The following is a 9,736-nucleotide window of genomic DNA, read 5'->3' on the forward strand; positions in this document are numbered from 1 at the left end:
AAAGAGAGAAAACAAACAAGATAATTTAGTATATATGATTTTTTTAAATAATTTAGTATATATAGTTAAAATGAATTTATTTTTCATAAATTATACTAACTTTGGCATAAAATTATGTACTTTTGTACCTTCTCAATTCTTATTTTATTTCTTTGATTAAAGAACAATGAATTTATAGAAATTATGCTAACTTTGATATAAAATTATGTCTTTTTCCAAGAGATATTTTAAAAAAAATATTTATGTACCCTTATCCCTTTGTCAATTATTTTATTGGTTTTTATCAAAAAAAAAAATTTATTTTATTGGACAAAATGCAAATTTAATTTATATTACAAAAATAATTGAATATTTTTTTATCTCAATAAATTTAATATTATAAATTTCCGATTAAATTTATATCATAAAGATAATGTAACATCACTATGACCATGATTTTAAGTCATGTTATGTATTATGATGTTTCTATTACATTATTAGTGGAGATTATACACTTCTTTATTCTTAGATCTAGTTATTAATATATTTGTAGTTATATATTGAATGAGTTTGACCAGAGATCAACCAATGCTTTAAGTTTAACATTTAAATGATAACAATGGAAAGTTAATGCTAACATTTCAAAGAGAAACATTAAATAAAATAGATGTACAGTATTAATAATTGTAAGAAATACTTTATTATAACTTGAGTTTGTTTTAAAAGTTTTGGATTTTTAATTCTTTATTTATTTGATGTTGGTTTTCTGGTTTATATTATATGGATATTTATATAAGTATTGATGAAATAGAACTTGCCTCTTTCAATAGATAAATACAAAGCCATGATTGAATCATTTGGTAATTATGTTCTTGGTTTGGTTCTCATTTTAGTCTTGTGTTCAATCCAAGAAAATGGGCTAATTATACCAAGAGAATTTCATAAACTCTTTTGATGCAGCAGTTTGATCCTAAAGGATTAGCATTTTCTTGAAGATAATATGCCATTGCCACTCCTTGAAAGAAACATCAACGTTGAAACCCAAATAATTTAAGAACACGGATTGACAGAGAAAGAGGAGAAAGATATCTGTGTTAGCAAAGAGGCGGGTGATTAGAAAGAGCCAACTGAAAAAGGGGGGAGAATGAAAAAATCTTCCCGCTTTAATTTTCTTTTTTCTAATTATATGTATTAGTGATATTAACAAAATTCTCATTGTAATTATTGATATACTTTTTAACCAAAATATTTCCTTCTCATTAATCTTTTTCTCATTTAATGAGAATATTTCTTAATAAAAAATCTAAAAACTAAAATATTTGGTTATTAATATTTAATGATATCATTTCCTTTCATTATATTTATCTTTCTGTAACGACCCGGTCCGGAGTGGGTGGCGCCGGGGTAAGAAGGCCTGAGCAAGGAGCGGCCCTAAGGGATGGCGATGGGGGCAGGAATGAACTGAATCCCACATCGGAAATGGAGAGGGAGTGAATGGGGCTTATTAGTAAGATGTGAATCCAATACATGCAGACGCGTTTTAAAGCCGTGAGGCCCAATGTGTTGGAATTGGGCCAGAGCGGACAATATCTACATGGTATTGGATCAGGGTGTTACAATTGGTATCAGAGCCGACTCTCCACGTACGATGTGTGGTTCGGGGACGAACCAGGCGGAAGCTGGTGGGCCTGTAACGACCCGGTCCGGAGTGGGTGGCGCCGGGGTAGAAGGCCTGAGCAAGGAGCGGCCCTAAGGGATGGCGATGGGGGCAGGAATGAACTGAATCCCACATCGGAAATGGAGAGAGAGTGATTGGGGCTTATTAGTAAGATGTGAATCCAATACATGCAGACGCGTTTTAAAGCCGTGAGGCCCAATATGTTGGAATTGGGCCAGAGTTATCTACATGGTATTGGACCAGGGTGTTACACTTTCAATGAGAATATTCGTTGTATCATTATTTTATTCTCATTACTACTTGTTTTTTTTGTAGTGAAACAGGACCGGTAATTGAATCAGATTGACAATGGGTCAGATGTCAATAGGTTTAACTGGATGATTCAGATTAGTTGAATCAGATGATGATGTCATAAATAATATATATAATTAATAATAATATTTTATATATATATATATATAAAATTGAGTTTATAAGTAATGATGTGGTAAAGTGCTGATTTTTTTTTTAAATATAAGTGATGACCCGCGAAGCCAAACCGGGCCGAATTCATTACACGGGCCCAGCCCATACTTAGATCCATGGTCTAAGATGGGATGGGACCCGAATAGAGGAAGCGGGTGAAGTGAGTAACCGCCCCGAATTCCTAAATGGAGCACTAAAACTCCCACTCAGGACAAACGATACCACGTTTGTTGCCACGAAAGCCACGAGAGGGGGCATGACCTAAAAAGGAGTAACCGCCCTCGGAACATGGCCTGGAAGGGGTAACCGCCCTCGGCGGTTACTTAAGAACACTTATAAAAAGCCCTAAGGCCAAAGGGGAAAAGGTACATTCACATTTTTCCCACAATACTATTGTCAATTTACCAACCCTCCTACAAAAACTGACTTGATCGTCGGAGAGTTTTCCCGGAGATCCTGTCTCCGGTTCTGTTTTGCAGGTAACTACGGCGGAGATCATCAAATCGGATCCAGCAAGTTATCATTGGTGCGGTGAAGGTGGACCTTTTTTACCAATATTTGGTTAAAGGTACACAAAGAACATGTCAGAACCATCACGAACGACCGGCGTTACAACCAGATCCACTAGTATGAACTCAAGGGGTCCACGGATTGCGAATTCGCAACCTGCAAGTACGCAGCCTGTGGTGCCTAGCTCGTCAAGCCCTTCGGGACAATTGAGTCCCTTATTGGAGGTTCAAGTGCAAAATGAAATGGAGATGTCCAGTAGCGATTTCGTACAAATGGCAGGACAAGTCTTGGCTTCAAATATGAGCCAAGCGGCGGGGGATCGAATGATTAGTTTGTTAACCGCAATGGCCGATCATAATACCGCCGTGGCGGCTGCTCCTCAACAACCTGTTGTTGTCTCCACACAACCATCGACTACTGCCGCCATATCTGCGCTTCCGCAGCCATCTCGAGAGCTAACCCAGATAGGTCAGAGTAATCGCATGAACCCACGCAGCCATCCAAGCAACTACTCGTACCACGATCCTAGTATGACGATCCATCCGACCTGGCAAACATCCCAACCGACATCGGGAATGCCAGGAATCCTTCCACTACAACACACGGAACCCTTGGTTAACGGGCATTCAGAATTAATGGCGTCTGGGGCGAATACGTTTGGGCAGGAGCACACCTGGAACTTTGATCCTATAACCGGACGACGGCTAGAACCACGGCGAGAACAAATCTCAACATCAATTGGCGGGTGGATGCCACCTAGAGTTCACCAGCAGCGGATGGAAGAGGTTCGGCGAATACCCAATCTTGAGTTGGAAGATCAACTACGGAACATGATGGAACGAATGGGGTACACGCCTAGGGCGAGAGCAGAGGTGCAGAGTGATTCGCCTTTTGCTCCGTCGTTGCGAGAATTTATACCAGATCACAGGATAAAGGCCCCGGCGATACCTAAATACTATGGGGATCCTAATTTTGATCCTGAGGCTCATGTCAGGAACTACAGAGAATTAATGGATGTTGCGGGAGCGAGTGAAAGTATAATTTGCAGATTATTCTCGACCACTTTGGGCGGAGCGGCATCTGATTGGTTTCGATCTTTACCTGCTGAATCTATTCACAACTGGAATCAATACAGTCGTGATTTCTGTGCCAAGTTCGTGGGCTGTAAAGCGGCAGATGTAACGGATAGGCAGCTAAAGGAGATCAAACAGAGGAACTATAATTCCCTAAGGGAATTTGTTGTCGCATTCAACGATATTCTGGTGCGGTTGCAGAACCCGGATATCGTGAGCATCCGCAACATCATGGCGGATGGAACCACGGATTGGAGCATACGGGAGGAAATCATCCGCAACAAGCCGCGCACAGTGGCTGAACTCATGAAGATAGCAAAGGAATGCTTTGGTGATTACGATGGCTGTAGAAGGATGGGACGTCAAACGGGTCCTTATTGATACTGGCAGTTCTTATAATGTTATTACTCGGACTGTATTCAATAAGTTGGGAATTAATGACGAGCGAGTGGAACATACATTCATGGATGTAACTGGTTTTGGAGGTCAATCGTCTCAAACAAGTGGACAAGTGGTGTTGGAAGCAGAAATGGGCGATAAGAATCTAAAATGGCAAGGTGATCTAGAATTCGCAATTGTTGATCTCCCGTTGGCCTACAACATAATTCTGGGGCGTCCGTTCCTATCGGAAACGGAATCGCTCATCTCAATGAAGCACTTGACATTACATTTGCCAACACACCAAGGGCGAGTCATAGTTGAAGGTGATCAACTTGTATCTCAACAAGCCTATACATTGTCACTTGAACCAAAGCCAGGTGAAGAGGATAAAGTTGATGAGAAGTTGCCGGCAGAAGCATTAGGAGAAACAGAACTATTCGCCATCTCAAATGACAAGAATGTACGAATAGCGGCAGGACTCCCCGAGGAAACGAAGAAAGCCATTACCGAGGTGTTGATCCAATACGAGTCGGCATTCGCCGCTCCAAATAAAGTGCTGAAAGGGATAAGTCCAGATATAGCAACCCATCGTTTGAATGTGGACAAAGGTGCAACCCCAGTGCGACAGAAAAAGAGAGGACACGCTCCAGAGCGGCAGAAGGCGATTGAAAAAGCTGTGGCGGATTTGCTAAAATCAGATGCAATTCGAGAAGTCACCTATCCGGAGTGGCTAGCCAATGTGGTGCTAGTCAAAAAGCCAAATGGAACGTACAGAATGTGTGTCGACTTCAAGGATCTGAATAAAGCTTGTCCGAAGGATATGTATCCGCTACCTAACATTGATATATTGGTAGATGGAACTGCAGGATTTGAAGCTTTATCGTTCACCGACGTGAAATCCAGTTACCACCAGATACCCATGGAGAAGGCGGATGAAATCAAAACATCATTCATAACTCATCAGGCGACTTATTGCTTCAAGGTGATGCCCTTCGGATTGAAAAACGCAGGAGCAACATACCAGAGGATGATGAACAAGATATTTTTAGACAAGTCAGGCGAGAACTTCTCAATCTACGTAGATGACATGATCATCAAAAGCAAGAAGATGCGAGACCACCCGCAGGATATCAAAGAAATCCTGGAAGTGCTAATCAAATATGGCCTCAAGTTGAACCCAGAAAAATGCACGTTCGGAGCAAGGGCAGGAAAATTCCTGGGTTTCATTGTTAGTGGCAAGGGAGTTGAGGCGAATCCTGAGAAGGTTAAAGCAGTAATGGAGATGAAAACTCCGAGGAACGTAAGAGAAGTACAAAGACTAAATGGGCGGTTGGTGGCATTAGGGCGATTCATATCATGCTCGGCTAGAAGATGTCTACCTTTCTACAATGCCATCAAAAAATCTAAGTCCTTTGAATGGACGCCGGATTGTCAAGAGGCATTTGAGGGTATAAAGCGACTGCTATGCTATCCGCCCTTAATGAGCAGGCCGGAGGACGGAGAAGATTTATTTCTTTACGTATCCGTCACCAGTATGGCGATATGCACTGTAATGGTGCGAGAAGAAGAGGGCCAACAATATCCAGTGTACTATGTGAGCAAGGTCTTGAAGGATGCAGAACTTCGGTATTCGAAGTTGGACAAAATGGCTCTCGCGGTGATAACCACGGCGGCTAGGCTAAAACCATACTTTCAGGCGCATACTATCATTGTGAGAACCAGAATTCCAATGCGGAAGGTACTGCAGAAACCTGACACATCCGGCCGATTAATGGAATGGTCAATTCGCCTGGGGGAATTCGATATTCGCTACGAAGGAAGACCAGCACTAAAGGGTCAAGTACTTGCCGATTTCGTGAATGAATTCACGTGGGATGAAGATGAACGTCCAAAGGCACAAAAAGAAGAGTGGAGCATGTTCACAGATGGGGCATTATCCACAGATGGGGCTGGACTGGGAGTCGTCATTAAAGGCCCGGAGGTTATTCGCCTGTACTATGCGGCAAAGTTAACTTTCAAAACTACCAATAATGCCGCAGAGTATGAAGCAATGATATGTGGATTGAAGCTGCTTAATGAACTTACGCCAAAAAGAGTGGTGATCTACAGCGATTCTAAACTCATGATAAATCAGATCACAAAAAACTATCTGGTGAAACAAGAAGATCTGGTCAAATACCATCAGATAGTCGGCAGATTGACGTAGGAGTTAACACACAAGGGAGTCGTCTGGGAAATGGTGCATGTTCCAAGAGGCCAAAACACAAAGGCTGATGAACTGGCAAAAGCAGCGGCGAGTAGAGAACCATGGAATCAAAAAGCATGCAATTTGGAGATAAGATCCGCACCGGCATTTGAAGTCGATCAGATTATGGTCATTGAAGAGCTGGAAGATGATGAAGATTGGCGGATACCTATCCGCCAATATCTGGAGCAGGGAGATTTGCCAGATGACAAAAGCCTAGCCAGAAAGCTAATTGGACAATCAGCGAGATACTCAATTCGAGATGGAACTTTGTATCGAAAATCATATACATGTCCATGGTTGAAATGTGTTAGCCGCAATGAAGGAGACTACGTACTGCGAGAACTCCATGAAGGAATGTGCGGCGCACATGAAGCATCCGCGGCGTTGGCAAGAAAGGTCAAGTTAATGGGATACTATTGGCCAAAGGTGATGGAGGATTCCCAGCAGATGGTAGCGGAATGTCACAGCTGTCAAATCCATGCGAATGAAAAGCACGTTCCCGGAGCCGAACAAATCTCTATAATGACGGCATGGCCATTCGCAACATGGGGAATCGATATAGTGGGTCCATTCCCAGAAACGACAAAGAAAAGGAAGTACTTGGTAGTCGCAGTTGACCACTTCAGCAAATGGGTAGAAGCGGAGGCAGTAACTGCTCAAACACCTGAAGGAATGATCGAGTTCTTACGAGAGAACATTATCATGCGATTTGGAATCCCGCAAAAGCTTATAACTGACAACGGCACCCAGTTCAACTGTGTCAAGTTCAAAGCATACTGCGAAAGCATGGGGATCAAGAATCATTTTTCTTCCGTAAACCATCCCCAATCGAATGGTATGACAGAGGTTACCAACAGGGCCATGATTCAAGGTATCAAGAAGCGGCTAGGTGATAAAAAAACAGGTTGGGCGGATGAGATACCCCATATGTTATGGGCATACAGAACTTCTGTAAAAGCAGCAACTGGCGAAACACCTTTCTCGCTGGTTTATGGAGCCGAAGCAGTCCTACCTGTTGAAATCAAGTCGCCTACAGATCGAATAATTTATTATTGCGACACACAAAATCCTATCAACATTAGAGATGCATTGGATTCTGTTGAAGAACGAAGAGAAAAAGCTTACATGCGAATGGCAGTGTACCGCAATAGAATCAAGAAATATCATGACAGAAGGGTGCGAAAAGTGATAATCAACGAGAACGACTTGGTCTTGAAAAAAGCGGACAAAATACAATCCAGAGATGGCAAAGGCAAATTAGGCGTCAACTGGATCGGACCATACAGAGTATCCAAGAAGCTGGGACCATCAACTTTTGAAATAGAAGAAATGAGCGGAAAAAAGCTCCCGCGCACCTGGAATCTAGAAAATCTGCGCCTATATAAACGGGCCGGGTAGTTCAGGGAAATGACGAGTACTCTTTTTCCTTTTATGAGTTTTTTCCCACTGGGTTTTCTGATAAAAGGTTTTAATGAGGCTTTGATCCCGCACATTTCATATACCAATGTAACAAAAAGTCTTTTCTTTTATCAATAAAGATGTTCAATTGTTGCATACGGCGTTTGAGTGCGGATCCTTTTTAGGACAACCACTTCAGTGTGTTATCTACAAACAAAAGGCGGGTAAATCGCGCAAAAACCTTATGGTTAAACTTAAAAACACATAAATGTGTTGCCTATTAAGAAAGGCGGATGCATGATTACGCATCACTCGCAAAAACCTTATGGTTGAACTTGAAAACACATAAATGTGTTGCCTCTTAAAGAAAGGCGGATGCATGATTACGCATCACTCGCAAAACCTTATGATTAACCTTATGATTATATTATTTTCGAAAGAAAAATTATAAGATAAGGCATAAAATTAAGCGAATTAACGAGTACTCAAAAAATTGCAAAAAGGGTCTGGCCACCCTAGCGGAAACGAAACTAAACTACGAGGAAATACAAATATGGAGTCGGCAAAAGGGCAAGGGTCACGTATGAAAACAAAGGGCAATAAGGAATAAAGCAACAATCGCACGTATAGGTAAAGCGGCAAGCAAAAGAAAATATATATATACGGGCAGTTTGTTACATACAACAGTCCAGATATAAATCAAACTATGCTACAGCTTCCTCTCCTTCACCCCTATGGCCCTCATCGCCTTCAGCGGCTCCCTCATCTCCTCCAGTGGGCGGATCTACTTCAAGCGAATCCTCAACCCTCGAATCAGTAACCGCTTCAGAGGGCGGTACCTCTTGCTCAGGCTGAGAAAGGTCTTGTGGTGCCTCTTTTTCCGCGTTCTGAGTAGGGATCTCGCAGCTAATTGGAGGGTTCTGAAAACTCTGCCAATCTAAGAAGAGTACCTCATCCATATCAGCATCCTCGGCTTCCAGCTTGTCCCACTTCTCAGTTAGATCCTTTTCGGGGATGGGAACCTTGGGGCGGCTAAGTACTCGATCTGGATGCCCATGCTCATAAGCAGCATGAATTCGCTCCCCATACCAATAGATGCGAGCACCATCTTCGGCTAGAATCTCCTCAGCTTTCTTCTTTTGCATCTCTAGAGCCTCCTTGGATGAATTTAGATCATCAAGGACCTTTTGCAGCTCGTTGGACTTAGCCTGGAGGGATCTGAGAGCTTCCTCCTTCTCGCTCATAACCTTCTGACAAGCGCCTTCAAGAGCCTTCACCTTCCCTTGGACATCATCATAAAGCGACTTCTGAGTCGCCAATTCAGTACCAAGGTTCTCCAACTCTTTAGGAGAGCACCCTCCGCGAAGTTAATAATCTGCATAAAAGATGATTCGCAGATAATAAGAGCGGATAGAAATGTGCGGTTACTACAAATGCAAGATCCTTGAAAGAGAATATCACGAGTAACAATATACCTCTATGGCCCGCTTCTCAATCCCCTCCATAGCAGTAGGAAGCGGCACTTGCTCTCGCACGCGGGAAGCAGAGGGGAGTCGCCCAAGGACATTGCATATGGAAGAAACAATGTCCCTACACGAGAAGCTCACAGCCATGCCAAAGGTCCTAGTCCACCACCCGCTGATATCGGGAATTAGCTGCGAATGCATAAGGAGAAAGATCAGGAGAACAGCAGATAACTCTTAAGGAAAAATTAACAACATAAAAAAGGGGAATAGATCAATATACCTCATGGATTGGTGTACTGCTTTTTCCTTTGGACGAGGCGGATACAGGTGTACCGCCAACAGTGAGGGACACAGAAGCGTTTTTCTTTCTGGGACAAGAAGACTCTGTATCCACAGTATTCTTCCGCTTCCTAGTTAAGGGAAGGTCCTCGGAAGCAGAAGTTGGACCTTGTGAAACGGAGGCCCTTGCGGGAGAAGCCGCCTCGATAGAAGTAATCGCCCCTACGACTGAAGTGTTTCCCTCCATTCGCCTCTTCCT

The sequence above is a fragment of the Euphorbia lathyris genome, chromosome 4 (assembly GCF_963576675.1).
Source record: "Euphorbia lathyris chromosome 4, ddEupLath1.1, whole genome shotgun sequence".
In the NCBI taxonomy this organism is placed as follows: domain Eukaryota; kingdom Viridiplantae; phylum Streptophyta; class Magnoliopsida; order Malpighiales; family Euphorbiaceae; genus Euphorbia; species Euphorbia lathyris.